At 33.1% G+C, this 9,357-nt stretch overlaps 1 non-coding gene across 1 annotated transcript; it reads right to left on the reverse strand.

Moving 5' to 3' along the window:
• Nucleotides 1–2,293: 2,293 nt before the first annotated feature.
• LOC111723250 lies at nucleotides 2,294–2,434 on the reverse strand. Its single transcript, XR_002771829.1, has one exon. It is a non-coding gene; the product is annotated as a U4 spliceosomal RNA (small nuclear RNA).
• Nucleotides 2,435–9,357: the final 6,923 nt, after the last annotated feature.

Raw genomic sequence — 9,357 nt, forward strand, 5'->3', positions numbered from 1 at the left:
CAATGGCTTACCCAACATGCCTCCTCCTCCCCTTCTCATATATGAACATACTGAATTTATGAGGGGAAACCCAGATAAAAGATGGCATCACTCAGCTGCACTTATATCTCAGTGTGGCCATAAAATGAAGTTTCTGACTAATGGAATGTAAAGAAGTGAACTGCATTCAATTTCAAGAAGGTCCCATAGAGAAACCTACTCAGTTGGGAATGTTCCCTTTTAGTCTCTTTCCTCATCTGTTGAAGAGCAGACTTGATATGGCAGTAGCCATCCTGGTTCATGGGAGATGTGAGAACCAATGATGATGGGGTAGAAAAATAGGAGAATTTTGAACTCTTCCAAAGGGAGGAAGTCCCATAATTTCTATCTTTGGGGCTCGGCGCCTGTAGCTCAACCGGCTAAGGCGCCAGCCACGTACACCTAAGGTGGTGGGTTCGAATCCCCAGCCCGGACCCGCCAAACAACAATGACGGCTGCAACCAAAAAATAGCCGGGCGTTGTGGCGGGCGCCTGTGGTCCCAGCTACTTGGGAGGCGGAGGCAGGAGACTCGCTTGAGCCCAGGAGTTGGAGGTTGCTGTGAGCTGTAATGCCACGGCACTCTACCCAGGCGGACAGCTTGAGGCTCTGTCTCAAAAAAAAAAAAAAAAAAAAAAAATTTCTATCTTTGGATGTTTTATACATGTTTCAATCACACTAATTTTCAGATTTTTATTTTCTAGTCATAGAGCGTACTTTCACAAAACTATAATACAGATTAAATTATTCCTGAAAATCAGTGTAAGGATGCAAACCAATGTTTAATTCTGATTTTAACTCCCAAGAGCACGTAGAAACCTTTTTCCAGGTGATGGTACTATGAATTTCCCAGCTTCCCTGTTTGCATCTTTTAAAGCACTTCTGAATCTGCCAAGCCCAGTAACATTCATCTCCATGCTTCCTACTAATACTGTCAGTCAGTATCGAAAATATTCATTTATTCATATACGGAATATTTATTATTGATAATATTTTACTAAATCACACACTCTAGTTCTGTATGCTTTGACAAAGTTGAAAACTTAAAAAATGAATATGAAATGCTGGGATTTTTCAGATGATCAACTTGATGTTCAGACCATCATACAATCTCTAACTTTGACTTCTGGAAAAATGTTTCATCGTTATTACTAATATTATCTATGCCTTTAATAAATAACCACTCATTAAAAATTAAAAGCTATATCAGAGTGTTGATATATTTTGTTTTGACTAAATTTAGGACTGGATCTAATTCCTATTCTGTAATTCATAAAGGCAATTCTGCATATTTATGTAAAAATATTACAGAAAAAATTAGCATTCATGTTTGGTTGAAAATGTATCCCTTTTAGAACCAGGTATGGCGATTTCATGATTTACTAAGACTGAATCTATTTGTCCTGCCAGCATTTCTACTCACCCATTTCTCCCTGCTCACTGATCATGAATATTAGAAGGCCTGAGCTAAGAAATAAATTGTTTGTTCTTCACAATCCTTTACTTCTTGTTTCTAGGGAGATAAACACCTTTCATTGTGTCACCATATGGAAAACCTTCTCTTTGTATATCAAAACTCATTTATAAAATATTTTTTTATTGTTTAAGCTTTGACACTTATTTTTATAATCCATTTTTAGTTCATTTTTTATATTGTGTGAGATATTCATTGTAAAGTTCATTTCATTGTTCTTATTACCAATGTTGAAATGAGTGGCTATCTTCCCTGAATTACTTCCACTCTTTCTTGAAAATCAGTTGTCCGTACATATATATATATATATACATATTTCTGAATTTTCTATCTTGTTCTATTGGTCTATATGTCTATTGTGACATACACATGTAATCTTGATTATTATAACTTTATAATATGTCTTGAAATTAGATAGTGTTAGTCTTCAAAACTTGTTATTATTTTTAAGCAGCTTGTGTTCCTATAGGTAATTTGCATTTACAAATAAATTTTAGAATTAATTTGTTAGTTCTACTAAAAGGAAAAACTTTCTGGGACTTTGATTGGAAGTTTATTACATTTATAGAGCAAATTAGAATGAATTTATATGTTAAAAATATTAAGTCACCAGATGAATGAATATGGTTTTTTTCTTCACTTACTCAGGTCGTTTTAAATTTTTTCAGCAACATAATAAAGTTCTTGTCAGTTTTTAACATACAAAAAGCAATTATTCCATGTTTTTTTAATCAGATTTACTTGAAATATTTCATACTTTTATTAGAAATAATATTTTTAAAATTTTCTTTTTTTTAATTCAGACTTCATAAATTCTGTCAAAAACTGGCCATGCTGACTATTTTTCAAGTCATCATAGCAGTGTATTAGGAAAAGTTTCCAATTAGCAATAATTGCTCTTCAGATAAATCTCATTGACTACAATGCTGCTACCATGAAAAGTTACTTTTAAATTTTCAAAATATTACTTCTAGAATATTGAATTTTAATTATTGAGCTCAGTTATTAGCTCTAGTAACTTTTCTACAAAGTCAATTCAAATTTATACATAGATGATCATCTCTTTTATGGATAAAGACAGTTCTGCTTCTTTCTTTTTAATTCATTTTTTTCTTGCCTGAGTGTTGACCAAAATCTCAGAACAGCATTATTGAAGAGAATTAGTAAGAGTGCATATCTTCGTCTTGTTCCAAATCTTGGAAAGCAACCATCCCTATGCCACTAAGTTTTCTATTAGGTATAGATTTTTTAAGATGCCTTTATCAGGTTGAGACATTTTCCTTCAGTTTCTCGTTTGTTGAAAGTTTTTAGCAAGAATGGAATGTTAAAGTTTATCAGTTCAAAATAGGCAGGAAATTTGAACAGTTTATTGTCGGTTATATCACAATATGTTTGTTTAAATTTAAAAGGAACAAAATACTGGTTTGGCTAAACATGCAATAGATAGAATGTTTGTGTTCCCCTAAAATTCATAGGGTGAAACCTTAATCCCAATATAGTGATATTTTAAAATGGGGTCTTCAGAAGGGGATGAAAGAATGAGAGTGGAACACTCATAAGTGGAGCAGAGCTTTCCAAGAAGAGGCTAAAAAGCTAGATATCTCACTTTCCACCATGCAGCAATACGAGAAGTTGGTTTTCTGCAAACCAAGAAGTAAGGCCTTGCCAGACACTAAACCTGCCAGCTCCTTGATCTTGGACTTCCCAGCCTCCAGAACTTAAAGAAATGAGTTGCTGCTGAGGGGGCTATTAAGTCTATGACAATGCTGCAGCAGCACAAACTAATCAAGGCAGAAATAAAATGAGTAATTCACAAATCTCATTAAAAAATACTTATTTGCTTATTCTGCATCTTTGTACATTTTTTATTATGAGTTATGGAAAAGCTGGTCTTAAGTAAGGCAGGCATTATTCCTTTATACAATTAATATTAGACCCTTTAATAGCCTCACTAAGCAGTAGTGTTGTTCCATGTAATTTAAAAAAGTGTAAACAATATAATATTGATAAGCATACCTATTTTTTACACCACTAGTTATAATAATTGTTTAAATTTTGTATAAATTGTATAAATAATTATTTAAATCTTGACTATATAGTTTTGTAACTATACAACATAAAACACTATATATTCATTTATTTTAATACAGAATGGTAAATTAACATCAATCACTTTTTGATAATTGGGAATGGCATGATAATATATTTCAACCTGCACATGTATTGCTCTTCTAGAAATATTTGTTGTCCATGTTCAAGTTATGGTTATTCACTCGCACACCAATATAGTGCATTCCATTCTAGACATGTTGACAAGAGATACTTGTTGAAGTGAGCATTTTTCTTGCACTTTTTGTATAAAATATTATATAGAAGACTAGACAAAGCCATATCAAAATAGAAACTTAGTTGCTGAACTAGCATCAGCTAAATGTGTCTCACTAATATCTCTAAAATATATGTGCTACTAAATCTGTCTTCATTAATTTGGAAAGATAATTTAATTAATCATCATTAAGTCCTCTATTAAAACAATACAGAATTATTGGCGTATTTCTAGAGAAAATAATATTGGAAATAATTTTTTAGGGTGTCAAGTATTTAAAATAAAGATATTTGATTAAATGCACTTCCTTAATTTTTACTCCACGGCAGCTTTAATTTGAGGTAGTAAATATGTGGATTAGGAGAAATAAATTTGGAAGGTGTGATGATTACTTGGGTGGAAACTTGACTGGGACACAGGGTTATTTAAATATATGTTCTAACATTATTCTAGATGAGTCTGTGAGGGTTTTTGTATTGGTAGACCAAGTAAAACAAATTGTTCTTTCCAATGTGGGTGTGCCTCACTCAATCAGCTAAATGCCTGAATAAAAGCCAGCTGACCCTTGTAGAAGAAAGTGGTATTCCTCCTGCTTGACTACCTGCATGTTGGAGCATTGGATTTTTTTTTTTCCTGCATTCAGACTCAGACTGAAATATTGGCTTTTCCTGGGTATCTACCAGGCATTAGACTGAAACTATACTTTCAGCCCTTCTGGGTTTCCAGATTGCTAACTGTAGATTTGGGGTCTGGTCAGCCTTCATATTTGTATAAGCCAATTTCTAACAATACAATAGAACCTCTCTAAGTTGACTACCCAAGGGACTTTGACAAACCAGTTAGCATATGGAGGTGGCCCCATAAGGAACTGAGATGACTGCACTGAATCACACATGTGGTGCAGGCCTGTTGTGTGAAAATTATGTCAGTTTAAGGAGGTGGTCAATGTAGAGAGAAAGTCAGCTATGAAGACTCTACTATAATTCAGAGAGATAGTCCATTGGTTCATTCTATTTCTTTAGAGAACCCTGAATAATACAGAGACTAACAGTTAATGTGTTCTTTTAATGTTTTTCTTGAAATCATTCCAGTTTGTTCATCAATGTTTGCATAATAAATTTCAAGCAAGAACTGCATAAGACATTAAGCTAACTCAGGTCAATATACTATGATATAGGATTCAATGGCCATCCCCATATGAGTTAAAGGATCTCACTATGTCATATGACTGTATTAAAATGCAGTTGTTGATAAAACTATAGCTATTTCAGGGACCTCTCTGTGAATAGTTCTAGTTAATTTTGCAAACTCAAGGAATTACTCCAACCATAAATGTGAACCGTTGTAAATGAGTACTGAAATAAACCCTTCAAAGTTACTTTGGTTTCAGACACCTTTAGATCTTACAGAGATTTATTGACTAGCAATGGAGGCTGTACTCAAGCCTGTTAGTACAAACGCTGTGTCATGGGAGCCTGGTAGTGAGGCTGTCTCACCCTGTCTGCCCCTACTGCCCTCGGTTCTTTCCTCTGAATAATGCACAGTAATACTCATTCCTTTATTGTCTTGGCCTATGGATTAAGTGACTCCCAGAAAGAATTCATTTGATCTTCTGTTAAAGACTAAGTGCCACTGTGATTGGTTTTATGTAACTACTTACAGGAAGGAGCATTCTCTCTTATTGTGAAGCTGTGCCATCCTTTGCTCTATTAACTGTTGTAAAATTCTGATGAAATTCTGAGTCTATTACAACCAGAAAGTCTTTTCATTTTTAGATTCCTTTCTATACATGTTGTAGATGATATATAGTTTTCAATGACTCGAATTTCTTTTCATGACATTTTTAAGAACTAAAAATGTAACTCAGTTGACTCAGGGTGGAAACAAGAGGGAGCAATTTTAAGAGGCCCCTTTTTTTCTTTCTACATCAAATTATGTGACAATGACATAGTAATTTAAAAATAAAATAAGGACTAGAAGGATTACTTTAGTTAGAAGAAAAATTCGGATAGGAAATAAATCCCCAATATTTCTTAAAATACAGATTTTTAAAACTATTGCTCCTTTTCCTACATTCTTCATAACCAGTTCCGTTGAGGATTTCATGCTGATATTGTTTGAAACTTTAAATAGTAGAGGCGTTAACAAGGATGTGTTTGGGTCGTACCTTTCCAAATGCATTCATAGTTGGGTGCTCTAATAAACCTTATTTCTAAAGGAGCTTTATGATAAATCTTTGACAAAGAGAGTTATTACTGATATCTTTCCTGCTTCCTGTATTCCCATTGACCTAAAGGTTTTAACTGGTATAATGACATTTGTCAATGACCTTGGAATGGTACTGCTAGGTTTGTTGTCATCAGATAGTCCTCACCCTGTCCTGGATGTATTTAGAAGGAAGGAACCATGTCACCCGGGTTGAAATATAACACTAGATGTGACACTAGATAGTGCTGGACTCTTGGCAATGCTATTGTATGATGCAAATTCAAATTACCACAGCAATGAAAATTGTCATACAAAAGTACTAGGTGTGCTGAGAGCAGCTGAGTAAGTAGAGCCTGTCAGTCTGTACTCAAAGCATATAGTGTTAACTTTATTAATAGAACTTTTAGAAATCTTTTCAATATTGACCGCTGACAGTGACGGTCACCGTTTTATTTTCCATCTTTTTATTACAGGGTGTACTTTGCACTTGGGCAAACAGTGGCACAAATAGTTGTGAATCAAAAAAGCTAAGCAGAATGACCTACTGTTTTAAATTAGTTTGACCTTTCAAAAATATTTTTAAATGCCCAGCACACGGAGGATTTGACCTTTGTCATTATCCAAGGACTTTGTGTTATTTGAAGATTCAGCGCATTAATAAAATGAATGGTAGGTTATGCAGTGAGGAAAAGAATAACTTTGTGTGGTTTGCATTGGGTGGATTAGGGCTAACTGTAAATTTTTTGTATATCACACTTACACAGATGTTTTATAAATTGAATTGAAGCTGTATACATAATTTCCAGGCAATAAACCTGTACATCTTTCTGGTAAAGCAATATTAATGCACCAACTTCTTACACCAAGAATAAAGAACAAAAAAAAAAAAAAAAAGAAGAAGAAGAAGAAAAAGAACTCATTTCCAGAAACATAATCAGTATTAGTCCATATTTACTCAACTATTATTTAAAACATGATAGGTTCATAATTTATTAGTTCCAAGAACAATAGCATATCCCTCCTATTTTTCTCAAGCAGGAAACTGTTTGCAAAATACCCATCTGGCTTCCATAGTAGCCACAGACACATAAAATGTGAGTGCTGAAACTGACTCAGCTAAGGAATCCAACCACTGTTCTCAAGAGCATATTAGGCATCATAGAACTCCAGTTTTGATTTGTCTCAGACTCCAGTTCTCTTTAAAAAGAACCACACATAATGATTTTAATACCACATGGGGACTGGAGGAAAAAAATTGAGAATTTAACGAACATATCAACCAGGGATTTTTGGTTTTGAATCAGAGAGAAAAGCCATGCTGCTAATGAAAATTACAGAAGTGTTGACTGATTTATTTTTGTTGTAAACAAATTGTGGAGTTAACTGAAAGGTTAATAGGAAAGAAACTGCTTTAAGTTGGTGCTTACTCACCAGCATATCATAAGATTACAAATGATTGTTCTTTGAAAGCGACAGCAATCAGTCAATGGAAAATTATGTGCCTGTTGTGAATGATTCTCAATTGTATTTTTAAGTATAAAGGCAAAGAAAATGAAAATTTTTCCTGGGATTAACAAGCCACGCTAAAGTGAACTTTATAAAGTGGAAAGTGGCAGCAAGGCCGATGAATTTTCTCCCTGAACATACTCCTTCCCTAAAGATAAAAGGTTTTATGATGTTAAAACATTTTATGATAACATTTACTATATTGTTTCAGTTTCCCATAAAAGATATATATATATACACACACACATACATATGCATACATATATATATATATAACTTAAGTGTGCTTGTTTTCTAAAATTTCAAATATCGTTCACTCAAATGTATCAAGTATATGTGAATTGGAACAGAGCCCTACAAATGAACATTTTAAATCCTACTTGTTTCCAATGAGACCTGTGCTCTCTCATATTGAGGTAGGTGATTAGCCTACTGTTGTGTACTTTCTGTGTCTTCGACTGTGATCCTGATAGAGCTAATTTGATGCTGACAGTTCTAAAAGTCGTCCTACTTTCGTACGATCCAATCTCTTGATTACCTAGACCCCCAGATTGCATAAAGCACTCATGTCCTTCAAGAGAAATTGGTTTGTTCATTCCAGCTTTTCGCTTTTGCATACTGATGCTTTATTACCCCGTGATGTTCTATTGGGTAGGTTTAATTTTAGCAAACACAAAATATAATAGGTATTAAATTTAATAAGATAGACATATTTAAATAAAATGAGCAAAATGTAATGGTAACTTAACTAAAATTATTTGTAATTATTTAAAAAACTCAATTTTGGAAAAGGTGAATAGCAATTTAAACAATGTGTAAGCATTCATTCAAGAATTTTCAGATAGACAAAAGAAAATACTATATGGCATAGGAATTACTGCATTATCTGTGCAATAATTGGAAATTAGTATTCTATTATTGATAGTGCCAATGCGACCTCACCTAATGTGCACAATGCAAGGGTACATTTCAAAACAACCATAAGGGTATTATAAAGGTCTTGCAACAATAAATAAGTAAATTAGGTGATGGTTATCAAGTTTTATGTAAAATTTCCACAGGGTATACCAAATCAGCACATCGTACCCCACAAATGCATTAATGTACAGTTATGATTGAATAAAAAAAAATTTAAAAAATAAAATAAAATATTGGAAAAGTAATATTTTCATCTAGACAAAATGGATAATACAATATACTATTTAGATCCACAGAGTAAAGAGTAGGAGTTTGAAAGTTAATCATTTTCAATAACTTCTTTGATCAAATTGTTTAATTGTTGTAAAATGGAGCAAAAATTTATTACTTAATTATGGCTTTGTGAGCAAAAATTAAACCAACTCTAGTCACATGCTCACTCACTGAACTGAGATTTTAGAACAATATAATTGTTGATGAGAATTGTACAAAATTGTCATGTTCAAGTGAAATTATTTGAAGAGTAATATCCCCATAATTGAACTTATTTGAAAAGTTTTCCCAGTATTTTGGATAAAGAAAAAGATAGTCTATTAGAAAGTTATATCAACAATCACTAGGATTTTTTTAAAAATTGTTTTTTGAGAGATTTTTTATTAAATTAAAATTACCGAACTGGTCACTGAATAATTTTATTTGGTCTGCAGAAAGACTGTGCATGCTTCCCTGCACGCCTGATAACCCCATTACGATATGTTCATCGGTGCTACTGAGACGTTACCAAAAATAACTTCAAAGAATAGTTATGGGTAATAATTACTGATAAAGTTTTTATTAACCCAATTTGAACCCTGCATATGGCAGAAGATGATTATAAGTTCCTACAATAAAATTATAGTTGATGCTGTC

This window comes from Otolemur garnettii, unplaced genomic scaffold (genome assembly GCF_000181295.1).
Source record: "Otolemur garnettii isolate 467f Iridium unplaced genomic scaffold, OtoGar3 scaffold00009, whole genome shotgun sequence".
NCBI lineage: Eukaryota > Metazoa > Chordata > Mammalia > Primates > Galagidae > Otolemur > Otolemur garnettii.